The sequence below is a fragment of the Schistocerca americana genome, chromosome X, assembly GCF_021461395.2.
Source record: "Schistocerca americana isolate TAMUIC-IGC-003095 chromosome X, iqSchAmer2.1, whole genome shotgun sequence".
NCBI lineage: Eukaryota > Metazoa > Arthropoda > Insecta > Orthoptera > Acrididae > Schistocerca > Schistocerca americana.
Genome location: NC_060130.1, coordinates 45,409,498 through 45,434,047, shown reverse-complemented (window position 1 = coordinate 45,434,047; position 24,550 = coordinate 45,409,498).

Sequence of the window (24,550 nt, the reverse complement as noted above, 5' to 3'; positions counted from 1 at the left end):
ATTCAAATACTCGAGGCTGTCGTACACACACACACGTTCAAGACACGACAGTCACACTGGCTTTTAGTTCAGGAGAGGCGGACCGCACGCCAGGAGGCCGGTCCCTTCAGATTACGAGTCAACCTATCTACGTCGGCCGGCGACCGCCCGTAGAGCAGACAGCGTTTGCCAGAGCGAAAGGGGAGAACGACCCCGTGGTCGGCTTAAAAGCAAATTCCGCTACATTGTGTGAGAGCGTCCAGCCTAAACATTCTTTACAGACATAGCACGCAGTTTCAGAGGTTTTCACAGGGAGACAGCAAACGCCAAACGCCCAAGCTACAGATATCCAGATTGGTCGCCTTAAACGAAACATCATTCTCGCGTTTTAGAAGAGCAATGCTGATTGGCAGACAATATTCCTGATGCCTCGAGCTGAGGAGTAATGGAAGAGACCGACCCCTTCACGTCTGGCGTGGAGAGAGCCGTTCCGTTGTCTCCCTCGGAGCAACACTTAACGAGAGCGTGTGCGCTCGTATGTGTACTCAAAGAGTGAGGGACAAGTGTCTCCTCAGTACTTCACTGGGACAGCACCTCTGTCGAGAGCAAATCGGAGTGCGACTCTATATCGAGTCCTTGCGATTAAGTGTCGTTCAATGTGTCGGCCGCCACACTTATTGTGCGGTGTGAACGGACAGAGTTATAGTTAAACGCCTGCGAGCGAATTTTGACTGGCATCGTGGTGGACTGATTATCTGACCAGTGTATCGCGCCAATAGTTAGACTACGGGCGAACAGGAATCCTCGACTTCATCGAGGCACAGCGAGAGTTTGATTGGCGAAGGTCAGTCCAGATAGAACGAGAGTTATCTTATTTGTCAGCAGCGAGTGGCTTATGGTATTGTGCGCTACAGCTATAGCGAGGCCCATATTTCCTCCACAACAGTACACTTCACTGCATTTCACATGCAACACCCTCGACCGTACCTAGCAACATTCTAACGGATAATTATTCGAGTTCAGTAGGCGCAGCTCTCAGCCATTCTGCCAAGTCAATAGCCATCTTAAACTTTGTATACAAATTTCATTAGCGAATCCTATCTTTAAAAGGTAACTTCACATTCCGAAAAGAACCCGGAAATAACTTGTTCAGTTCGTAACTAAAAGTGCGATTGTGATTTCTCAGAATTTGTGCAAAAGAAATAATAATTTTCGTTAGTTTCATGTTTTTTCTTACACTAACCATCACTACTCCAGTACCCAAGTATCCCACTAGTTACGTAAGAAATTTTGTGAATTGTTGTGTCATTTCCTTACAGCGGGCGACTCCAGAAGATATTTACTGCTGAAAGTTTTTCAGGCGTTTCTCTTTAGAACGTTAGGAGCGTCTGTCTGACTTCTGTAGTAGTGTGCGGGTGGAAATTGCATATTGCAGGAGCCACAGGGTAAAGGGTACATTTCAGATTAATAAGTTGCACAGAATGACAGAATAGCACCCACACGTCACTCACAACACTACACTCCTTCGTAACGTGTGTCCTTCCAGGATGACAATGGGTGACTGTATCAAACAGAGAATGTGCAGGAGGTCTTGGAACGATATTCTTGTGATGGAGTGTCCTGCCCGTTTCACGACTGTAATCCCATCCAGCACATGTAGCACTCTTTGGGGAGTCGTACACAGGTACCAACGGCCATGCTGGAGGAATGGATCGCCCTGCCACCTGACATCCTCAACAACCTGGTGCCCAGGATGGCAGCACGCTGCAGACGTGTGTGTATTGCCGTCTGTGGCGACGACCGCGTCCCGGCTTTTGTAGTATCCACGCGACCAGCGACAATCACGGTGACTTCTTCAGTTACCTCCTCAACTGCACTGTGACACCATACCAAAGATACTTTCGTACTTGCGTTTTGCACACTGGCGTATTTTTTTCAAACAAGAAAAGAGGAAGAAATCAGTGAGTGACACGTCAGAAGGATATGGCGAAGAAGCGATAAACCTGAATGTCCTGTGCAGAACCGTATGGCGTGGTGTCCCGCAGTAAAAACACACACACACTGACAGGCAATATACTCCTGTCATGGTTTGCAACTTACGGCCATAATTGTGTTTGAATCACACGCTGGCAGTGACAAAATTAACAGTCTGCTTCATCATGTCCAATGCTGGTTGGGTCACGACATTTTTCGGCAGTTATCTGGTTCTGTTACAGGACAGATTTCCAGTAAACAATCTCACAACATATGCAAATCACTAATTAAACTCCCATTTGATCTGAGTACTTACACTGAAGCGCCAAAGAAACTGGTATCGCTATACGAATTCAATATGTAAACGGCGCTGCGGTCGGCAACAAGTGCCTGGCACAGCTGTTATATCGGTTACTGCTGCTACGATGGCAGATTATCAAGATTTAAGCGAATTTGAACGTGTTGTTATAGTCGGTGCACGAACGTTGGGACACACCTTCTCCGAGGTAGCGATGAAGTGGGGATTTGGTATGTCACTAGTGTACCGTGAATACCACGAATACGGTAAAACATCGAAACTCCGACATCGCTGCGGCCGGGAAAAGATCCTGAAAGTACGGGACCACCGACGACTGAAGAGAACCGTTCAACGTGACAGAAGTGCGACCCCTCGCAAACTGCGGCAGACTTCAAAGCTGCGCTATCAACAAGTGGCAGCATGTCAACCATTCGACGAAACATCATTGATACGCGCCTTAGGAGCTGAAGACCCACTTGTAGCCTTGCTGATTGGACGACACAAATCTTTACGCCTCTCCTAGGCCCGTCAACACCGACATTGGGCTGTTGATGACTGGAAACATGTTGCCTGGTCGGACGAGTCTCGTTTAAAATTTTTATCTAGAAGATGGAAGTGTACGGGTATCGAGACAATCTCATGAATCCGTGGATGTACGGATATGGTGACAACCTCATGAATCCAAGGACCGTACACGTCAGCATGGGACTGTTCAAGCTCTGTAATGGTGTTGGGGCGTGTGCAGCTGGAGTGATATGGGAACAGGTGACACGTACGTAAGCATCCTATCTGATCACATGCATCCATTCGTGTCCATTGTGCATTCCGACGGACTCGTGCAATTCCAGCAGGACAATGCGACACCCCACACGTCCAGAATTGCTACAGAGTGGCACCAGAAACCCTCTTCTGAATTTGAACACTTCCGCTGACCACCAAACTCCCCACACATGGTGTTCAGAAGAGATCTCCACTGCCTCGTGGTCTTACGGATTTATTCACACCTCTGCAGGATTCGTGGTGTCAGTTCCCTCCAGCACTACTTCAGACACCAGTCGAGTGCATGCCACGTCGTGTTGCGGCACTTCTGTGTGCTCGCGGAGGTACTGAAGTATCAGTGTCTTTGGCTCTTCAGTGTAACGAGTGTTTTGGTCCTCTGTCTGCCCAATACTTCTTCATTCTTTCAGAAATTTCCTGTCGCTCTTCCTCTCACATCTTTTTTCCTGTAGCCCTTTTATTGATCTTCGTTTCTAGCGTGGTTTGTGTGTCTTGCATTATTCTGGTTTTCTATGTTTTGTTTTTTAAGTCGTCTACAGTAATTTGCACTTTTCTTATATGTTCGTTAATTTCTGTTATCCATTTAATGTTGTTCTCACTATTCCACAATTTTTCTATCACCCTCACTAATTCTGGTATTCTCTTCAGATGTTCCTTATCGTGCTCATTATTGGTTCCATTGTAATGAATACTGTTTCATTTGCAGCTAATCTCCAACATCCATTTACATGATATTGTTTATTTATGCATTGCTAATTATCCTTTTTCCTGTCTTTGGTATTTCGTCAATTTTTGCTGCAATAGTTGTTTTGAAAATGGTTTCAGCTGCGTAAGTTATTTTTCGTTGTGTTTTATAATGTTTTAATTTTGCATCTATGGATACGTTTCTTCGTTGTAACTGTTCTTGGACATATATTTTGCTTTGTTCTGCTTTTTATCCTACTTTGTCACGCTGACTTCTCATTTAGATTGTATGTTGTGATTTTACCTAAATATTTAACATCAATTTTGATTTCTTGTTCTCCAATTGTAATTTTGTTTGCAAGTAGTGAGTCAGTTCGCACAGTCTCTGTTTTTTCAAATGATATTCTGAGACCATTTTTCTTTGCTATTTCTTGTAGTGATTTAACTTGATGCCTGGTTCTTGAACATTGTTGCCTAGGAGAGCAACATCATCAGCAAGCAGTTCATAATTATATCATTTTAGCACTTCCAATTCTTATGTTCTTTGGGTTATTCTTGCACCATTTTCTCATTATGTATTAGAGTGCACAGATGAACAGTAATGCTGATAGACAGTCGTCTTGCCTTAAGCCTACTTTTATGAGGAATTGTTCAGAAAATTCTCCTCTAAATTTAACTTTAGATTAGAGTAAGCCCTATTAATTTAATTAGTTTTGCAGAGAGTCCTAGATTCCTTAAAATTTTTTGCTATGTAGGTCTATAGGGGCAGTCATATGCCTTCTTAAAATCTACGAATGTTATTGCCAGACGTTTGTTCTGTTTCCCGTAGTATGCCATAATCAATCTTAGACTGATGATCCACTCTGCACAGCTTATCCATGGTCTGTAACCTCCCTGCCAGTGTCCTAGCTCCGGCTCTAGTTGTTCCTCGACGCTTTCATAGGGGATCTTGAATAAAATCTTGTATGTGCAGTCTAGGAGAGAGATTCCTCTGTGGTTGTCTGGACTGCTCTTTGTCCCTTCTTGTGCAGTGGGTGTATGATGGCCGCAGTCCAATCTTCAGGGAGTTCTTCTGTTATCCAAATTTTTGTTAGACCCGTGTGTAAAGAGGTCTTGAGAGTTTCACTCGAATATTTCCACATTTCAACAAAAACTTGATCTCCACCACATACCTCATAATTGTTTAGTCCTTTGAGGACTCTTTCTACTTCTTGGAAAGTCGGGGGTGGGAGGGGGTTAATTTGTTAGGTTCGGTTTTAATAGGGTTATTTACGTCAACTTGTAATTCTTTCGGTTCTTCACGATTAAAAAGGTAATTAAACGCTTTTGCATGTTTTCGGAATTTTCTTTGTTACTGTGTGCCATTCTTACATCTTCATCTTTTAGCATTAGCGTCGGGGGCTCATACTGTTGTCATTGTGTCACAAAGATCTTATAGTAGTTCCTCGAACTGGTTTTGTGGCACTTATGTTCTATAGTGTTTATTATGTCATTATAGAATCCTCTCTTAATTCTGCTAATGTTTAATGTGAATTTTTTCGTGTGATTGTCTTCTGTTTTGTGAGTCTGAAACTCTAACTATGCTTGTGCCTTTCTTTATGGAATTTGTCACATTCCAGACCCCACCACGCATGTTTTCTTCGTGGCTTCAAGGCAGCTAGAATCTCGGCTTATTTCTTGTGACTTGGTACCAGTTCTTTTAGATTATCTGTCACTTTAATGATCTGTGATATTTGTTAGTATATGTCATTTTTAATTGGCTGGTGTTGGGTCATACCTCATTGTTTTATCACCTTTTTCATTCTTTTTATTTAATGGAATGAACTGAATTTTAATTGTAACTCAGTAGTGGTCTGAGCCTGTGTCTCTTCTCAATACTTTTAACGTTGTGTATCACGTTACGAAAACAGACGTGACTTGGCTGCCACTCCCTCTACCTCCATCCTGGGTATTTCCAGGTTTTAAGTTTATTTGGCTGCCTCTCGAAGTATGTTGATTTAGATAAAAGGTCGTGTTCTCTGTGAAGTTCTACAACTCTTCGACCATTTTCCAGTTGTACACTATATGATCAAAAGTATCCGGCCACCCACAAAAACATACGTTTTTCATATTAGGTGCATTGTGCTGCCACCTACTGCTAGGTACTCCACATCAGCGACCTCAACAGTCATCAGACATCGTGAGAGAGCAGAATGGGGCTCTCTGCAGATCTCACGGACTTGGAACGTGGTCAGGTGACTGGGTGTCACTTGTGTCATACGTCTGTAGGCGAGATTTCCACACTCTTAAACATCCCTAGATCCACTGTTTCCGATGTGACAGTGAAGTGGAAACCTGAAGGGACACGTATAGCACAAAAGCGTACGGGCTGACCTCGTCTGTTGACTCACAGAGACCGCCGGCAGTTGAAGAGGGTCGTAATGTGTGATAGGCAGTCATCTATCCAGACGATCACACAGGAAATTCAAACGGTATTAGGATCCACTGCAAGTACTATGACAGTTGGGCAGGAGGTGAGAAAACTTGGATTTCACGGTCGAGAGGCTGCTCATAAGCCACACATCACGCTGGTAAATGCCAAACGACGTCTCGCTGGTGTAAGGAACGTAAACATTGGACGATTGAACAGCGGAAAAACGTTGTGTGGAGTGATGAATCGCGGTACACAATGTGGCGATCCGATGGCAGGGTGTGGGTATGGCGAATACCCGGTGGACATCATCTGTCAGCGTGTGTAGCGCCAACAGTAAAATCCGGAGGCGGTGGTGCTATGTTTTGGTCGTGTTTTTCATGGAGGGGCTTGTTGTTTTGCGTGGCACTATCACAGCTCAGGCCTACATTGATGTTTTAAGCACCTTCTTGCTTCCTATTGTTGAAGAGCAATTCGAGGATGGGCTGCCATTCCCGAAGAAACCATCCAGCACCTGACTGAAGTGTGCCTGCGAGAGTGGAAGCTGTCATCAAGGCTAAGGGTGGGTCAACACCATACTGAATTCCAGCATTACCGATGGAGGGCGCCACGATCTTGTAAGTCATTTTCAGCCAAGTGTCCGGATACTTTTGATCACATAGTGTATGTTTATATTTCCTTTCTTTTCCCAGCTGGGCGTTGAAGTCTCCCAATAATATTTGTACACAGCTTTCATTTATTCCACAGTTTGTTGGAGAAGGTCCCAAGATTTATCTCTCTCTTCCTTCGTGTGTGTTTGAATTTCTTTTTTTCATTTGTAACGGCATGAGGTATGCTCATTGTTTTAAAAGTCAGAGTTGCCGCTCTTGGCGATATTGCTTGGAAATGAGATACTGAATCTATTTTTTTATGTTTACTATAAATCCTACACCATATTGGGGACATTGCTTCTGTCCTGGTTTCCCATAAGAATTCCATATCCCTGTGATTCGAGCGTGTCCTCCATCGTGTTTCCAGTTCCTTAGAGCCCCGCTATTAAAGCTCTGTGAAAATTTTGATTTTCCGATCTTAAGTAGCGACTTTTTGTTGTGTGTTGCTATGTAATTTATTTGCTTATGTTGAATCTTCTTCTTGTGTGTGAGTGATTGCACTGCTGTCTCTTTATAAACGATTTGATCATGTTAATTTGCCACTTGTTCAATAATCATTTTTATTGCAATAAATCGAAGTCATTATAACCCTTGTTTCTTTCACGAGTCATAAGTTTCCCCGTTCACAATTTCGGACGCTACATTTGCATGTTTATCGGTATCTCGCTTAATCTGACTGCATTTTGAACCTTGTCCTCCAGCACATGGGCCCGGAACACCTCCTGCCTCTTGTCACATTCGGAATGTCGTGCGACAAGTTGGACTGTTATTGGTTATCAAGTAACATAATTAAAAAGACAATACACTCGATCGCTAAACCATTAACTCTTATTTTTAGTAAATATGTAGAATTTGGAGTTTTTCCAGATGCACTTAACGTATCAAAAGTTTTTAAAAAAGGGGACAAACATCTTCCCCAAAGCTACAGACCAGTCTCCATTGTTCCAATATTCTCAAAGATATCTGAGGCGCTGATACACACACAAATCAGCAGCTTCTTTGAAAAACACAATACCCTATGTAGCAATCAGTTTGGTTTTCCCAAAGGGAAAAATACAACAGGAGCCGTCTTGTAAATCATTGACCAAACCTTAACAGCTTTTGAAAACAATAACATCGTATCACTGGTGTTATGTAACCTAAGCAAAGCTTTCGATTGCATTCCAGCTGACGCACTACTGGGGAAACTTGATTTTTATGGGGTGAGAGAGAGCACTTTAGCTGTGATAAATTCTTATTTAAGTAACCGAAAACAATTCGTTTCAGCCAGAAATGTAAATTCTTGCGTAATGGAAATAAGCACAGGTGTACGACGAGGATCTATCCTTGGACCCTTCTTCTTCATTGTAGCTATTAATGATTTACCTAAAAACATAGCCCACCCCGTCGTGTGTTATGCTGACGATACAACACTACTTACCACACATCAGAACATTTCAAACCTGAATAAACTACCAAAAGAAACACTTGATAAGGCCCTGGACTGATTTGCAGCCAATAAGCTCCTGTGCAATCCTGATAAAGCCCAACAACTTTTAATGGGAACATCAAATGAAGTAGGTAATAAGTCGGTAAACCTCTTAGGTATTCACATTGACTCTAAACTCTATTGGGAGGAACATGTCAATCACGTATGTGAAAAAATATGTCGGGTGGCATACCTTATCTTGTAACTAAGGGAGGTACTAAGCTTAGAGTACCTTAGGGTGACATACCGGGTGATCAAAAAGTCAGCACAAATTTGAAAACTGAATAAATCACGGAATAATGTAGATAGAGAGGTACAAATTGACACACATGCTTGGAATGACATGGGGTTTTATTAGAACCAAAAAAAAAAATACAAAAGTTCAAAAAATTTCCGACAGACGGCGCTTCATCTGATCAGAATAGCAATAATTAGCATAACAAAGTAAGACAAAGCAAAGATGATGTTCTTTATAGGAAATGCTCAATATGCCCACCATCATTCCTCAACAATAGCTGTAGTCGAGGAATAATGTTGTGAACAGCACTGTAAAGCATGTCGGCAGTTATGGTGAGGCATTGGCGTCGGATGTTGTCTTTCAGCATCCCCAGAGATGTCGGTCGATCACGATACACTTGCGACTTCAGGTAACCCCCAAAGCCAATAATCGCACGGACTGAGGTCTGGGGACCTGGGAGGCCAAGCGTGACGAAAGTGGCGGCTGAGCACACGATCATCACCAAACGACGAGCGCAAGAGATCTTTCACGCGTCTAGCAACAAGGGGTGGAGCCCCATCCTGCATAAACATCGTACGTTCCAGCAGGAGTTTATCAGCCAGGCTGGGGATGATGCGATTCTGTAACATATCGGCGTACCTCTCACCCGTCACGGTAGCAGTTACAAAACCAGAATCACGCATTTCCTCGAAGAAAAAAGGCCCGATAACGGTAGATGTGGTAAATCCAACTGATACCGTGACTTTCTCGTCGTGCAATGGTGTTTCCACGACAGTTATAGGGTTTTCGGTAGCCTAAATCCTGCGGTTGTGGGCGTTGACAGACCCTCGGAGCGTGAAATGAGCTTCGTCGGTCCGCAACACGTTACTCAACCAATCGTCATCTTCCGCCATCTTTTGAAACGCCCACACCACAAATGCCCTCCGCTCCACTAAATCGCCAGATAATAGTTCATGATGGTGATGGATTTTGTACGAATAGCATCGGAGGGTACGCCTCAGTGCCAACCAAACAGTAGTGAATGGAACGCCGGTGCGACGTGCGACTGCACGAGCGCTGACTTCTCCGTGAATAGACGAACCCGCTACAGTCTCCATTTCTTCCCGAACTGTCTCAACAGCATTACGCCTTGTGCTCGGTCGGCCACTGCGGGGTCTATTGTCTAAACAATCCGTGGCTTCGAACTTCCAAATCATTCTCGCCACAGCTGCGTTTGCCAACGGACCTTTGCCCGTTCGAATCCCCTTCCTATGGCGATAGGATCGTAACGCTGAACTAGCACATTCCCCATTCTGATAATACAGCTTCACTAAAAGCGCCTTTTCAGGTACAGTAGAACCCCTCTAATCCGTCACCTTCGGGACCGGGACCACGGTCGGAACGAAAAAAAGGTCGGATTATCCGAAAAATCTAATATTTATTGGAAAAATATAAAAAGACATTTAGTACAAAAATTAAACGATTTAAGAACTAAAAGACGTCTACACTAATATAAAAATGTGTTTCTTACACAGTGTTAAACAATATATTAACTAAAAAACGTCTACACACACTATACCATACTTAATAACGTATAAACGATGTATACCGTAAACTAAGAAATGTTTATAGCACTGTACATAAAAAAGAAATTTTTTACAAAGAAATAAACTACTGTATGTATAAACTAAGAAATGATTATACTGTATGCATTGTTTTAACAGCAAAAACGAAAACAAATTACTTGGTAAAAAAGTCAGTGCTACATTTTTGTTTAGCAGGTGTTATTCTAGATTGAGCTGCAGTGTCCCTCTATTTCTTTATCCACAAAACATCCATTGGAGTTGAAGCTGGATTCTGCTCGATGTATTGAAGGGCGAAATCAAAAGCGATTTTTGTGGTGTCACCGCCAGACACCACACTTGCTAGGTGGTAGCCTTTAAATCGGCCGCGGTCCGCTAGTATACGTCGGACCCGCGTGTCGCCACTATCAGTGATTGCAGACCGAGCGCCGCCACACGGCAGGTCTAGAGAGACTTCCTAGCACTCGCCCCAGTTGTACAGCCGACTTTGCTAGCGATGGTTCACTGACAAATTACGCTCTCATTTGCCGAGACGATCGTTAGCATAGCCTTCAGCTAAGTCATTTGCTACGACCTAGCAAGGCGCCATTATCAATTGCTATTTATCTTGCGATGCATGTACCGTCAGACCGATGTTCACCAATTATGGATTAAAGTTAAGTATTCCAACAGCTACGTACTTTATTTGCTACACTCCAATCCTTTAACTGTTCCAGACCTCACGCCAGCCTGCGTGAGCTTAAACGCGTGCCTTTCGGCTTCACCTCCTAGTGGCTTGGCTGTCTTGCCAAGTTACAACATTTTTTGCATCGTTGTGTGAAATCCCGGCGGGGGGTTCGTATTCGCCTTCCGAGTCCTCATTCACAGTTTTCTGGCTAACAACGGCAACAACCTGGTCGTCACTGAGCTCTCCATGAGTGTCACGGTCTTTGTCACACTCACTGAGCCACAATTCATTGGCAGGGGCGTTCGGCTCCAGAGTTTGTAGATCTTTAACGATTTCCAGTGCAGCGTCGTTTTGCTCATCTTCAGCATGGTCATTTTCAGTCATAACTTGTGGCCAAAGCCACGATTTCAGCAGTGTATCAGGTTTCAGCTCATTCCATGCTGCAGCAATTGTGTAGATAGCATCTTTGATGTTCAGAAATTTCATTGCCTCAAATAAGTTATGACCTCCTTCAGATTTTTCCAAGAATGAGCTGATATACTTTCTGCGATATCGCCTTTTTAACCATTCGATGGAGCCCTGATCCATTGGTTGGATGAGTGGGATCACATTAAGAGGCAGAAAGAGAGCTTTTATGTCCCCTTTCACCAAATCTTCCTCAGATGGATGTGATGGTGCGTTATTCAACAGCAGTAGACCGCGAACAGCCAGATTTTTTTGCTTCAAGTCTTTTTCGACCGATGGAACAAATTCGCCGAAAAACCATTATTTAAAAAGGTTGCAGTCCATGCAAGTAGATTTTTGATTGCGGTAACGAACTGGCAAGGAAGATACGTTTATATTTTTGAATGTCCTTGACTTCTTAGATTTGCCAATGACGGACAAGGGAAGCTTGTGGGTACCATCTGCGTTGCTTCAGGGAATGACTGTTATTCTATCTTTTATAAGTTTCGTTCCTACCACGAATTCATTTGAAGCTGCGAGCGTTTTTGTTGGCAACATTTTACAGTTCAGCCCTCTCTCGTCAATGTTATACACTTGGCAGGGTAACAGTTCATTTTCTTCTATAATTTCTTGAAACTTAACAGAAAACTCCTTAGCAGCTGCGGCATCGACAGATTGTTTTTCACCGGAAATAGAAATAGATCGGACAACATGACGAGTTTTCCAACTATCAATCCAGCCTTCACTGGCAGCAAATTTACTTTCGGCTTCCAGTTTTTTGTGCAAAACTATCGCTTTTTCTTTGAGAACTGGCCCAGATATTGGAGTTCCTTTCCTTCTTTCTTGACAAAACCGCATCCACAGTGCCTTATCAAGCAGTTAAAGTTTAAGCTTTTTTAATGTTTTGCGATTCTTCAGAGTGTTTTCACCATCAATCGTAACTGTATAGGATTCAATGTCTTTCCGATTCTTCCTCCAATCCTTAATTGTCGAAACACCTACATTCAGTTCCTCTGAAATTTTTTTGAGCGATTCTCCTTCTTCCAGTCTTTGTAGCACTGCTAATTTTTCATTTAGTGAAACAGTTACGTGTTTACGTTTGAATCCAGACATGTTGAAAAACAGACAACTGTACATACAATGAATCTACAATAATAAGTACTGTAGAGAACACGGAATAAAGCAAACAATGACGTTTTGTAATCTTAACAAAGGATAAAACTGCACAATGACGTACAGTATAACAATATGCACAGCGATAACACCGCAACAATGGCCCGCCTGGCGTCCAGTCAGTGACTAGTCGGCACAGGCTCGCCAGCCTGAGCATGGTCCGACTAACCGGAGTGACGGACCACCCAAGGTCGGATTACAGGGGTTCTGCTGTAACGTCAACATGCTGCGACTGCTGGCGCATCTCATTCTCTCTCTCATAACAACTCCTTTTGTACACGATTGTCATGTGCAGTCACCGACGTTTTGCTGTCCAGCGCCATCTGTCGGACATTTTGTGAACTTTGTTTGTTTTTTTTTGTTCTAATAAAACCCCATGTCATTCCAAGCATGTGTGTCAATTTTTACCTCTCTATCTACGTTATTCCCTGGTTTGTTAAGTTTTCAAATTTATACAGACTTTTTGATCACCCGGTACTGCGGGCTATCCCAGTCACATATTTCACATGGTCTGATTATATGGGGGCACTAACCTCACATGAAGAACATTTTGAGATTACAAAAAAAAGCCTTACGCATAATACGTAAAAGAGGTCATAGACCCAGAATACTCACAATTATAAGTTTATACATCTATGTGTCTGTACTCTATATTAAAAATAATATTTCAGAATTTACGGCCAGAGGGGAAATACATGAACACAACACCAGGGCTAAGGGTAATTTAGACATACCGCGCCACAGGTTAGCAAGAACAGGAAATTCCCACGAAGTAAACCCACTCAAAATGTTGAATAAACTGCCAATTCATGTTCGGTCTATCGATATAATTTTTTTTTAATTAAATGATACAGCTGCCTGTCAGATCATCCAGTCTATGACATTAAAGAAGTGTTTGAGATGACTGAGGAGGAAATTAGCATTTAAAAGTTGTCTGTAGTTAAACATATTATTGTGTGCTGTGGTTAATCGTGTGTAATTACATAGTGTATATAATAAACAATACAATAGTTTTATTATATTAGATTATAGTATAGCTTATTGCATTAACTTTTAGAAGCTATCCTGGTGTAATTTGGTACACTGTCATGCTTGAAATGTATTCTATAATGTGCAGACACTTGTGATTCTTGAGTTTCTCCCGGCGTATTTGATAGTCAAAATATCCACGGGTGTGCTGCCGGTCTATAGTGTCCAACGGGCACAATATTTCGGCGATCATACATGTCGCCATCATCAGGTGAACTGACGGACTGAGCTCCTGTGAACGTGCCGGCACGGAGATCCGTACGCTATGGCTGCTCAGAGGGAACTGGGTTCGGTCGCGGCGGCGGCCGATTTAAATACCCTCCGCCCGCGGCGCGCTCCCTCCGCCGTCCGCGCCCCGCGCCACGGTCGCGCGGTGGAACAGATTGCGACGGCGTCTGAGATGACGTCGGAGTGATGGCTCTGTCCGCCGTGGTCGTCACAACTATACGTTTGCTCGATTTACTCTTGATTAACCTGATCGCTGGTTCCCAAGCCTTGCTAAGATTATAGCCACAGTCACGGTTTATGAGGTCGTCATTGGTGCGAATTTCGATGGCCTCTCTAACAACGCTGTCCCAGTATCTCGACGTCTGTACCAGAATCCTCGTGCGGTCATATTCCATGGCGTGATTTTCCGACAAACAATGTTCAGCGACCGCCGACTTGCTCGGATACATCAGGCGAGTGTGCCTCTGGTGTTCACGGCATCGATCCTCGACGGTACGCATTGTCTGACCAATATACGACTTGCCACATTGACACGGAATCTGGTACACGCCGGCCTTCCTCAAACCGAGGTCATCTTTGGCGCTCCCCACCAGTGCACGAGTGGTGGGGAGCGCCAAAGATGACCTCGGTTTGAGGAAGGCCGGCGTGTACCAGATTCCGTGTCAATGTGGCAAGTCGTATATTGGTCAGACAATGCGTACCGTCGAGGATCGATGCCGTGAACACCAGAGGCACACTCGCCTGATGTATCCGAGCAAGTCGGCGGTCGCTGAACATTGTTTGTCGGAAAATCACGCCATGGAATATGACCGCACGAGGATTCTGGTACAGACGTCGAGATACTGGGACAGCGTTGTTAGAGAGGCCATCGAAATTCGCACCAATGACGACCTCATAAACCGTGACTGTGGCTATAATCTTAGCAAGGCTTGGGAACCAGCGATCAGGTTAATCAAGAGTAAATCGAGCAAACGTATAGTTGTGACGACCACGGCGGACAGAGCCATCACACCGACGTCATCTCAGACGCCGTCGCAATCTGTTCCACCGCGCGACCGTGGCGCGGGGCGCGGACGGCGGAGGGAGCGCGCCGCGGGCGGAGGGTATTTAAATCGGCCGCCGCCGCGACCGAACCCAGTTCCCTCTGAGCAGCCATAGCGTACGGATCTCCGTGCCGGCACGTTCACAGGAGCTCAGTCCGTCAGTTCACCTGATGATGGCGACATGTATGATCGCCGAAATATTGTGCCCGTTGGACACTATAGACCGGCAGCACACCCGTGGATATTTTGACTGCAGACACTTGTTTATATTATTATTCTGTGTGTACTAGTACATCCTGTATGCAGAAGCTATTATCATTGTAAAATGATCTATGGTGAATAAAATTCTTGATTCACACGTACAGAATTGCTACAGAGGGGCTCCAGGAGCAGTCTTCTAAGTTTTAACACTTCCGCTGCCCACCAAACGCCCCATACATTAACGTTATGTAGCATATCTGGGATGCGTTGTAACGTGCTGTTCGGAAGAGATCTCCACTGCCTCGTACTCTTACGGATCTGTGGACAGGCCTGCAGGATTCATGGTGTCAGTTCCCTCCAGCGCTACGTCAGACATTAGTCGAGACCACGCCACTTTGTGTTGCGGAGCTTCTGCGTGCTCGCGGGGGCCCTACACGATATCAGGCTGGTTATGTCCACTATGACTATCCGGGCTGTTATGCCGTGGTCGGTTGATGAATTTTGTCTCAATTCCCAACGTTTCGTCCCCGTCTGCGAGAGACATCTTCAAGGGGATCCGTAGCTCGATGGAAGGTCCAACACACCCGCTGCTCGCTACTGACTGCCGCTAAATTCCGTGTCCGCGCCGCGGCGTGACGTCACGTGTTTTGAAAACGTCAGTGCAATTGGCCGCTGTCCGTCGCCGTTGCCATCACCCAGTAGTGGACGGGTGGTACACATCTTCCTCAACACCGGCATCCATATACCGTTTAATTTCACGTCCTCCTCCTTTCGGCTGAAATTATTTGGGTGTTTAGCGATTTCGATTGCCTCCCTGTAGAGCCTTTCGTAATATCCGCTTGTGGCCGCTATTACTTGCGTCTCCTCGAAACGATTATGGTGGTTCCCTGGCTGGAAAGCATGCTCCGCAACAGCTGATCGTTCCGTTTCTCCTCTTCTACGATTTCCCTTGTGCTCTTCCAAACGTTTTGAAACAGTTCTTTTAATGGTTCCCGCATAAACATCACCACAGCTGTATGGGATCCTATACACTCCAGCTTTTTCCAATCGTTTGCGAGCGTCCTTGACAGGCTTAAGGTATTCCTGTATCTTGCTGGTGGGCGCTTGTAAATTACGGTAAATTCCGCTTCGTCGAGATCCTCCCTATTCTTTCCGTTACATTTTTTAACAAACGGCAGGAAAACCTTAGATTTTGCAGTAGCCTGTGTGTCAGTATGATTTCTGCGTGGCTGCCTCAACGCACGTTTTATTTCGACGGACGAATATCCGTTCTTCATTAGTGCATTGTGGAGATGTCCCATCTCAGCGTCGAGGAACTCAGGTTCACAAATATTTCTAGCTCTCTCCGCTAACGTCTTGATAACACCCCGCTTCTTTTGTGGGCGGTGGTTCGAACCCCGGTGCAAATAACGGTCCGTCTGCGTGGGTTTGCGGTATACTGAGTGGCCCAAACTGCCATTTTCGTTTCTAAAAAATAGAAAGAATAGATAGGATCTTGACGAAGCGGAATATTACCCTAGTTTACAAGCCGACGAGGAAGGTACAGGAATACGTCAAGCCTGCCAAGGACGCACGCAAACCATTGGAAAAAGCTGGAGTGTATGGGATCCCATGCAGCTGTGGTGATGTTTACGTGGGTACCACTAAAAGAACTGTTTCTAAACGTTTGGAAGAGAACAAGGGAAATCGTAGAAGAGGAGAAACGGAACGATCAGCTGTTGTGGAGCATGCTTTCCAGCCAGGGAACCACCATAATCGTTTCGAGGAGACGCAAGTAATAGCGGCCACAAGCGGATATTACGAAAGGCTCTACAGGGAGGCAATCGAAATCGCTAAACACCCAAATAATTTCAGCCGAAAGGAAGAGGACGTGAAATTAAACGGTATATGGATGCCGGTGTTAAAGAAGATGTGTACCACTCGTCCACTACTGGGTGATGGCAACGGCGATCGACGGCAGCGGACAGCGGCCAATTGCACTGACGTTTTCAAAACACGTGACGTCACGCCGCGGCGTGGGAGCGCGCGGACACGGAATTTAGCGACAGTCAGTAGCGAGCCAGCGGGTGTGTTGGACCTTCCATCGAGCTACGGATCCCCTTGAAGATGTCTCCCGCAGTCGGAGACGAAACGTTGGGAATTGAGACAAAATTCATCAACCGACCACGGCATAACAGCCCGGATAATCATAATGGACATGATATTTTGGGCCGTGAAAGTCAACATTTTAGTATCAATAGGCAGGTTCACCAGTTTCGCAGGTTGTTATTCATTCCCTGGGGCCGTACAAGGCTGCAGACACCCTGGTGCGGCAGACGTCTGTGCGGGGAGTTTGCTGGCGAGTGCTCGGCACGTTTTGTCCATAAGGCAGGCGGCCGGCGATAAGGCAGGGCAGGCCAGAGGAGGGGCCCGACTCGTGCCGGCCGCGACGATGGGAGAGACTCGAGGCGTGGCGGCGAGGGAGAGACGCGGGGAGGGCGCGGCGGGGCAGATCCACAGCAGGCCACTGGAGCCTGGTGCAGTCCTCTCGCAGAGGCCAGCGCGCATCTCCGCTGACGGCCTCTGCTGTACTCCGGTAGGAGTCGCCCCTGCGCCGCGGACTCTTCGACAGCCAACGAGCCGCCGGCAGCACCGTGCGCGCTCTGCCGCCACCGCACACCCTAGGCACCGCAGACTGCGCGTGCCGTCGTTTTACTGAAATCACCATCTAAGTCGCGTGACTAGGGCCACGAAGCCCGGTGTGTCTTCACGCACTTAAAGTGCACAATTCATGATATTCTTGTTACAGGTTAAATGTTATGCTTTTTACTAGAGTGCGCGTCATTTACGACGGCGGCCGAGTTTAGGTTCGTTCTGCGCATCTGTCGTCACAAAACACAGTCAGTCAATGAACAGAGAACGACGTTGCCAGAGCTCGACTGCAGTGCAGAACACGGACGAGTGTCTTCAGTTTTAGAAACATTCAGTCATAAATAAAGTAATTGAATAAAAGCAATGTCTTGATAGCAGACTTCCTTTTATAGAAAGTTTGGAAAAAGCATTCTTTATACCAATTGCTTCATATTCTATTACTTAATTAAACCAAACAAGCAATAAGCCTCCTAATCAAGGCGATAGCAAGGAAATTCATTCTCACTAACCGCTTTTCCGCAATAAAGAACAGCGGTAATTGTTTATTTCCTATTGTACTTCGACGAAACGTGAGTAATTCACAGTCATACCAACAGTGTTTGTCGGTATTTTGCGTCCTAGTTTAAAGTCCTTCAGGAAATCCATCGAATAACGAGCCGCATTAGCATAATGGTTATAGTATTTGGCTGCTAAGTGAAAGATTCCGAGTTGAAACCTTGTTCGGCGCATAAATTTTCTTTATTTAAAAACAATATCGAAGTGTCTTACTTCATGAATTTTATTCGTTTCAATGTAATTTTTTGAAATTTCTAGTGGCAACTAAAATCGACCATACGGAAAGTATACGCTATGGGCTTTTACCTCCTCAAAATTTCGTGCAATGATTTACTACATTTAATGCTGCACAATAACTGCGTTGAACATCGAAACAAAATTAAGTCATTTATGGGGGGGAAGGTATCAGTCAAGAAAATGTGTAAAAATCAAATTTTAGGGCCAAATAGTTTTTGTGAAATCGAATGATAAGAGTGTCAAAGCAGTCGGAACACGATGTGTCTGCACAGGCGAGCAGTGCAGTGATGACAAAATCGCGCACAGAGCGGAACGCGGGGAGCACGTCTCTGTAGCAGCGAAAGGGTTAATGCGGCCGTGGTGGCTTTACTTCATGAAGTGCGCGCTCCCCCTTAAACGTTTAAGTTTGCTTGGCGCGTGCAAGTGGCAACGCAGCAATCTCCCGCGTCTGGGCGGGCATGCGCGAACCGCCAAGATAAAAGAATCGAACTATAGTACTGTGAGAGAAAGTACAACGTACCGTATGTGAAATTAAGGATTTATCTGTTTTTGACCATGAAGCCGATTTCTGTCTTATGCCAGGCTGAAGGGGCCATACAGCTTGAAGCAGCTGTGAGAGTCTCGTCACAAATGCGGAACAGCGGAGAAAAGTTTGATTTCAGAAGGACGTTTGTGAACACTACTATTGATATTACCTTAATGGTGTTGTGTAACTTCTTTGTCTGTTTTTACTTAATGTGATTTCTGTATTCTACGGTCTTTGATGTAAATGTTTTGTTGATTATTGCTTATTTGCAATAATACGATATTTATATGATAATATGATAGTTATGATAATTTACGTAATTGTAATTAATCTATGAATGTAATATCGAAACCGATGAGCTACAAAAGAACTAAAATGTCATATTTTAATGGTTCACGTATAGGGAAAGTAGGTTTATAATCATGTAAAACTTGGAGGGAAGTCCCTCCACAAAAGAACTTGCTAGGCAGGCATAAAAAAGGTGGACGAGCGGTCGAACTGCAAGGCTCCTGTGTAGGAGCACGCAGAGGGTGCGCATCTTGTGATCTGAAAGAGGCGAGAACAATAGTGTAGCTTCGGATGCGGAAGTAATGCGGCTCATCATTCATGGCATACTTTTGTTAGCTCTGTACTGTGAAAATCCGACGCTAAGAAGAGAATAGAATTTTCACAGCCTGCTACACAGGAAGAGGCGTGGATAGTTCTGCCGCCCTTTTTTCAACAGATCAGGCCCTCGACGCCGCCCCCACCTTCATCTCACGTAAGCAGGTGAGTACTGCGTAACTGCACGCATCACTTGTGTGGTTTCGTTTTAAGTAATGATTTTGTGTTCTGTTAACTTTGTGTTGAGCCACCGTATTTGATCCTTATTCATTTACGTACACAGGGTGTTATCCCAAGTGCTACCCCGAGTCCGAGTATCCTGTTTTACTGAACTGAAAAGCAATTATTTTTCCTCGACAAAAGGCAATAGTCTTTGTGGAATTGTAAAGTGCATAATTGTTTAGTGAGCGTAAGTTCCGAAATTCTCCACGTAGTTTTCATGAATTGACAGTTAAGGCACTCAGTTCAAAGATTCTTTTAATTGAAATACGATTGTTTACAGTTTCATGTGTAATGTAGTTAATCGTGCTTCCCATCTTGTGTTGTAACTAAAGTGTTGTTCAGCCACGATCTGAATCTACCGATAAACCAGGCTGGCTGTTGAGCCAAATTTAAATGTCATGTCGTAACAGTTATCAAAAACAAGCAACTGGCGACAATTATTAGAACTATACTAGATCCAGATGCCACATATTTCATTTGAGCTAAATACTTAAATTATGTAAGGTTGTGAATACTCCTTGAGAATGCAAATAATATTCAGTACAAAAGATACTATTAAGTCATAACTATTCCAATAGTGATAACTTCCTTTAATTAAACTAAAAAACCCTTGTCCTTGTCAATAGTGTCCCATCGTTAATAATCATATACCTGTGATTATCGTCATTTCCCTACAGTAATGTACAGATAGTGAGTGTTGTTCACAGCCAGTTGTTGCCTAAACGCATTAATCCTTCTCCAGTATAGTTCAACTCAATTGACTGGAACGCTACTTACAAAATTGTGCTACTGTCCTGTATATTATCAGCAAAATCGAAGTAAAGTCAATCCAGATACACTACTGCCCATTAAAATTGCTACACCAAGAAGAAATGCAGATGCTAAACGGCTATTCATTGGACAAATATATTATACTAGAACTGACATGTGATTACATTTTCACGCAATTTGGGTGCATAAATCCTGAGAAATCAGTACCCAGAACAACCACCTCTGGCCGTAATAACGGGCTCGATACGCCTGGGCATTGAGTCAAACAGAGCTCGGATGGCGTGTACAGGTACAGCTGCCCATGCAGCTTCAACACGATACCACAGTTCATCAAGAGTAGTGACTGGCGTATTGTGACGAGCCAGTTGCTCGGCCACCATTGACCAGACGTTTTCAGTTCATGAGAGATCTGGAGAATGTGCTGGCCAGGCCAGCAGTCGAACATTTTCTATATCCAGAAAGGCCCGTACAGGACCTGCAACATGCGGTCGTGCATTATCCTGCTGAAATGTAGGGTTTCGAAGGCATCGAATGAAGGATAGAGCCACGGGCCGTAACACATCTGAAATGTAACGTCCACTGTTCAGAGTGCCGTCAATGCGAACAAGAGGTGACCGAGACGTGTAACCAATGGCATCCCATACCATCACGCCGCGTGATACGCCACTATGGCGATGACGAATACACGCTTCCAATGTGCGTTCACCGCGATGTCGCCAAACATGGATGAGACCATCATGATGCTGTAAAAAGAAGCTGGATTCATCCAAAACATGACGTTTTGCCACTCGTGCACCCAGGTTCGTCGTTGAGTACACCATCGCAGGCGCTCCTGTCTGTGATGCAGCGTCAAGGGTAACCGCAGCCATGGTCCCCGAGCTGATAGTCCATTTTGCTGCAAACGTCGTCGAACTGTTCGTGCAGATGGTTGTTGTCTTGCAAACGTCCCCAGGGATCGGGACGTGGCTGCACGATCCGTTACAGCCATGCGGATAAGATGCCTGTCATCTCGACTGCTAGTGATACGAGGCCGTTGGGATCCAGCATGGCATTACCCTCCTGAACCCACCGATTCCATATTCTGCTAACAGTCATTGGATCTAGACCACAGCGAGCAGCAATGTCGCGATGCGATAAACCGCAATCGCGATAGGCTACAATCCGACCTTTATCAAATTCCGAAACGTGATGGTACGCATTTCTCCTCCTTACACGAGGCATCACAACAACGTTTCACCAGGCAACGCCGGTCAACTGCTGTTTGTGTGTGAGAAATCGGTTGGAAACTTTCCTCGTGTGAACACCTTGTGTGAATGCTCTGAAAAGCTAATCATTTGCATATCACAGCATCTTCTTCCTGTCGATTAAATTTCGCGTCTGTAGCACGTCATCTTCGTGGGGTAGCAATTTTAATGGCCAGTAGTGTAGTTAACTTTCTTTATAAATCATGCTAGTATTGGCGTAAAACCTTGCCTAATTAGGTCGGCCACAGTTTCTTTTTACGTAATAACAGCTTGCTTGATTAATGATAGCACCTTAATTCGATTCCACTTCGTTTTGCTATTGATTGCTCTCAATGACAATCTTTCCAGAATGGAGAAATAGTCCGATACCTTTCCATTGCGCAAGTCACTGGTCACAAAAGTCGTTTCACAGGAATAACATTATCGGTATACTGCAAATTCAGCCGGCAGTGTTACACGCTAATCACACTTGGTAACCTGTACGTCGAACCGACGCAGTAACTCCAAGTGAAAGATCGTGGCGTCTAAGGATCACCAGCTAACTACGGTAACAGTTGCGCTTTTGCTTCTGCCAGGAGGTTGAAAGAAAGGTGTACATCAAAAACTGAATGGAGGTATTTGCACAGAAAGGTAAGTGGCGTAGTGACAACCAGCAGCTACTAACTCTAATATTTTAAGGATTCGGACTTTCACGTACAAAAGAGCTACAAACGTTTGATTGCTTTACAAATGAGTTAATCGGTACGCATGCGAAAGCGTGTGCTACCTAATACGAATATGTTCCAAAACCCCGCACATAAAAACGGGATTCTTCTGGGGCTCATGCGTCTGGTTCTATTGGTGTTACAAAGGTGGAGTGAAGTGTTTTGATAACCCTTGCGCCGGGTGTCATTTGTGTACCCAACAGGAGGGTCGCAACTGCAACTGTCGAAGTGAGAACACTGCGCACTTACTGCAGCTCAGGCAAATGGAGCAAAGCGGTTGTGATCCATGGCGCGGGAGGCACCATTTAGTTCATTTACGGTTCCTGAGAAATACCGAAAACGTGTTTTTTGGGTTCCGAAGCCGAGCCACCAATTAAAAAACAGCTATGCACAACAAATAACTGTAATTTGTACTATATTTTCCTAAGATATCGAACTCTTACAACGTGGAAAGTTCTCTCGATGTGTTTAGCTGTTTCAGGGATGCAGAGGTTGAAAGTTACCCTACTTGCACACGAAAGATATGCACGTAATATCCTGTGTGAGGCGAAAACGTAGTTTAGAAAGTGACGCAGCACGGAGAAATATGCTGCAGAGTGTCTCCATCATGATCAGAAGGACTCTGGGAGCCCTGTGTTGTAGTGGTGAAGGCCATGCAAAATTTTTGTTCACATAAAATTCGGTCTGAAGTGTAAAATCAGTTTTGCATTATTTCAATTTCACGTCAGTAAACTATCAAACTTTTACTGGCCGTTATAGTTCTTTTCACATAAGTGACATGCTCTGCTGTAGCAGGGGAAAGAAGGGAATGATCGGAAAAATTCTCCGACCGAAAGATAAAAAAGGCTAATATGCTCTTCTTTTAATAGACCGTATGGAAAAATTGGGGCACCAACTGCCTCATTCTGCGTTCCTCAGAACATATAAAAATTATCCCAAAAATTTTGGCGTGAAAACATATTTGCAAATTTTTTTGGTGAGAGATAAGGAGGCAGGCCGTTGTGGCCGAGAGGTTCTAGGCACTTCAGTCTGGAACCGTGCTGCTGCTACGGTCGCAGGTTAGAATCCTGCCTTGGGCACGGATGTGTGTGATGTTAGGTTTAAGTAGTTCTAACTCTTGGGGACTGATCACCTCAGATGTTAAGTCCCATTGTGCTCAGAACCATTTGAACCAATTTAGAGATAAGGAGACAGTGGTTATGGAAAAGAGACGGAAACGTAATAAATCCTGTAAGACAGTAGACAGTGGTCGTGGTACAGAGAGAGTGAAGGAGAAAATGACAGGAATAACGGGGGGACGAATAAAGAGAATGAGAAAGTGGAGACAGTTGAGAGCCAGTGATAATGGGAGACTGTGACAGTGACAACAAGCAAGAGATAGCGACAGCGAGAAGAGATGAGACAGCAGCAGCAAGAGAGAGGGACAGCAGCAGTAGGACAGAACTAAGGGGTCAGTGGCTGTGATACAGGAGACAAGAGCTGGAGAGACACAAAGAGTGAGTGAGGAAGGCCAGCTGGGAGAGGATGGGTGCGAACGACCTGCAGAGGTGCACTAGCAGGTGTGAGCGAGTTGCAGTTACGGCAGCTTGTGGAAGTGGGGGGTAAGTTGCATGTTTGCATGGGAAAATTTTTAAAGATGCTAAGGAAGGCAGAATGATAGAGAAATGATTTGAAATTACGTGTAAAGATTGTCAGAATTCGGTGAGTCACACAATGGGTGAATATAGCCTGGGTACTTCGTGTGCAATGAGTTAGCTGACTCGAGCCGTAGACACGGTTTCCTGTCTAGTATTTCTCATATCGAGATCGTATAATTACACCTCTTTATAAGTAGGTTTATTATTGCAGTTCAAATTTTTAAATTCGTTCATGAACTATACTGAAAAATTAAAATCTTTGTTGTTCCTCAAGTGGTAAGGCTGGCAAGCTGCAACTGTGAGCGAATGAGACGTGACGATTTCTTGTCTTACCTTATACAGTGTTGTCAGAAACAGTCTGCAAAGCTTGTAAGGGCGTTGCAGAGTGGGCTGTGTTGAAAAATAATTGTTAAGAAAATAATTCGATACGTTCCGCCGTTTCAGAATTAATTGGGACTGAAGTTAAGCAATGAGGTTGTTGTGCGCGCAAATTCAAGCGGCCCGACAGAGACGGTGTCGCTAAACCTGTTCTTCGTTCGTTTTCCAACAACGGAACAAGAGATCGATACAAAGATCTGACATCGATCGGTGGTGA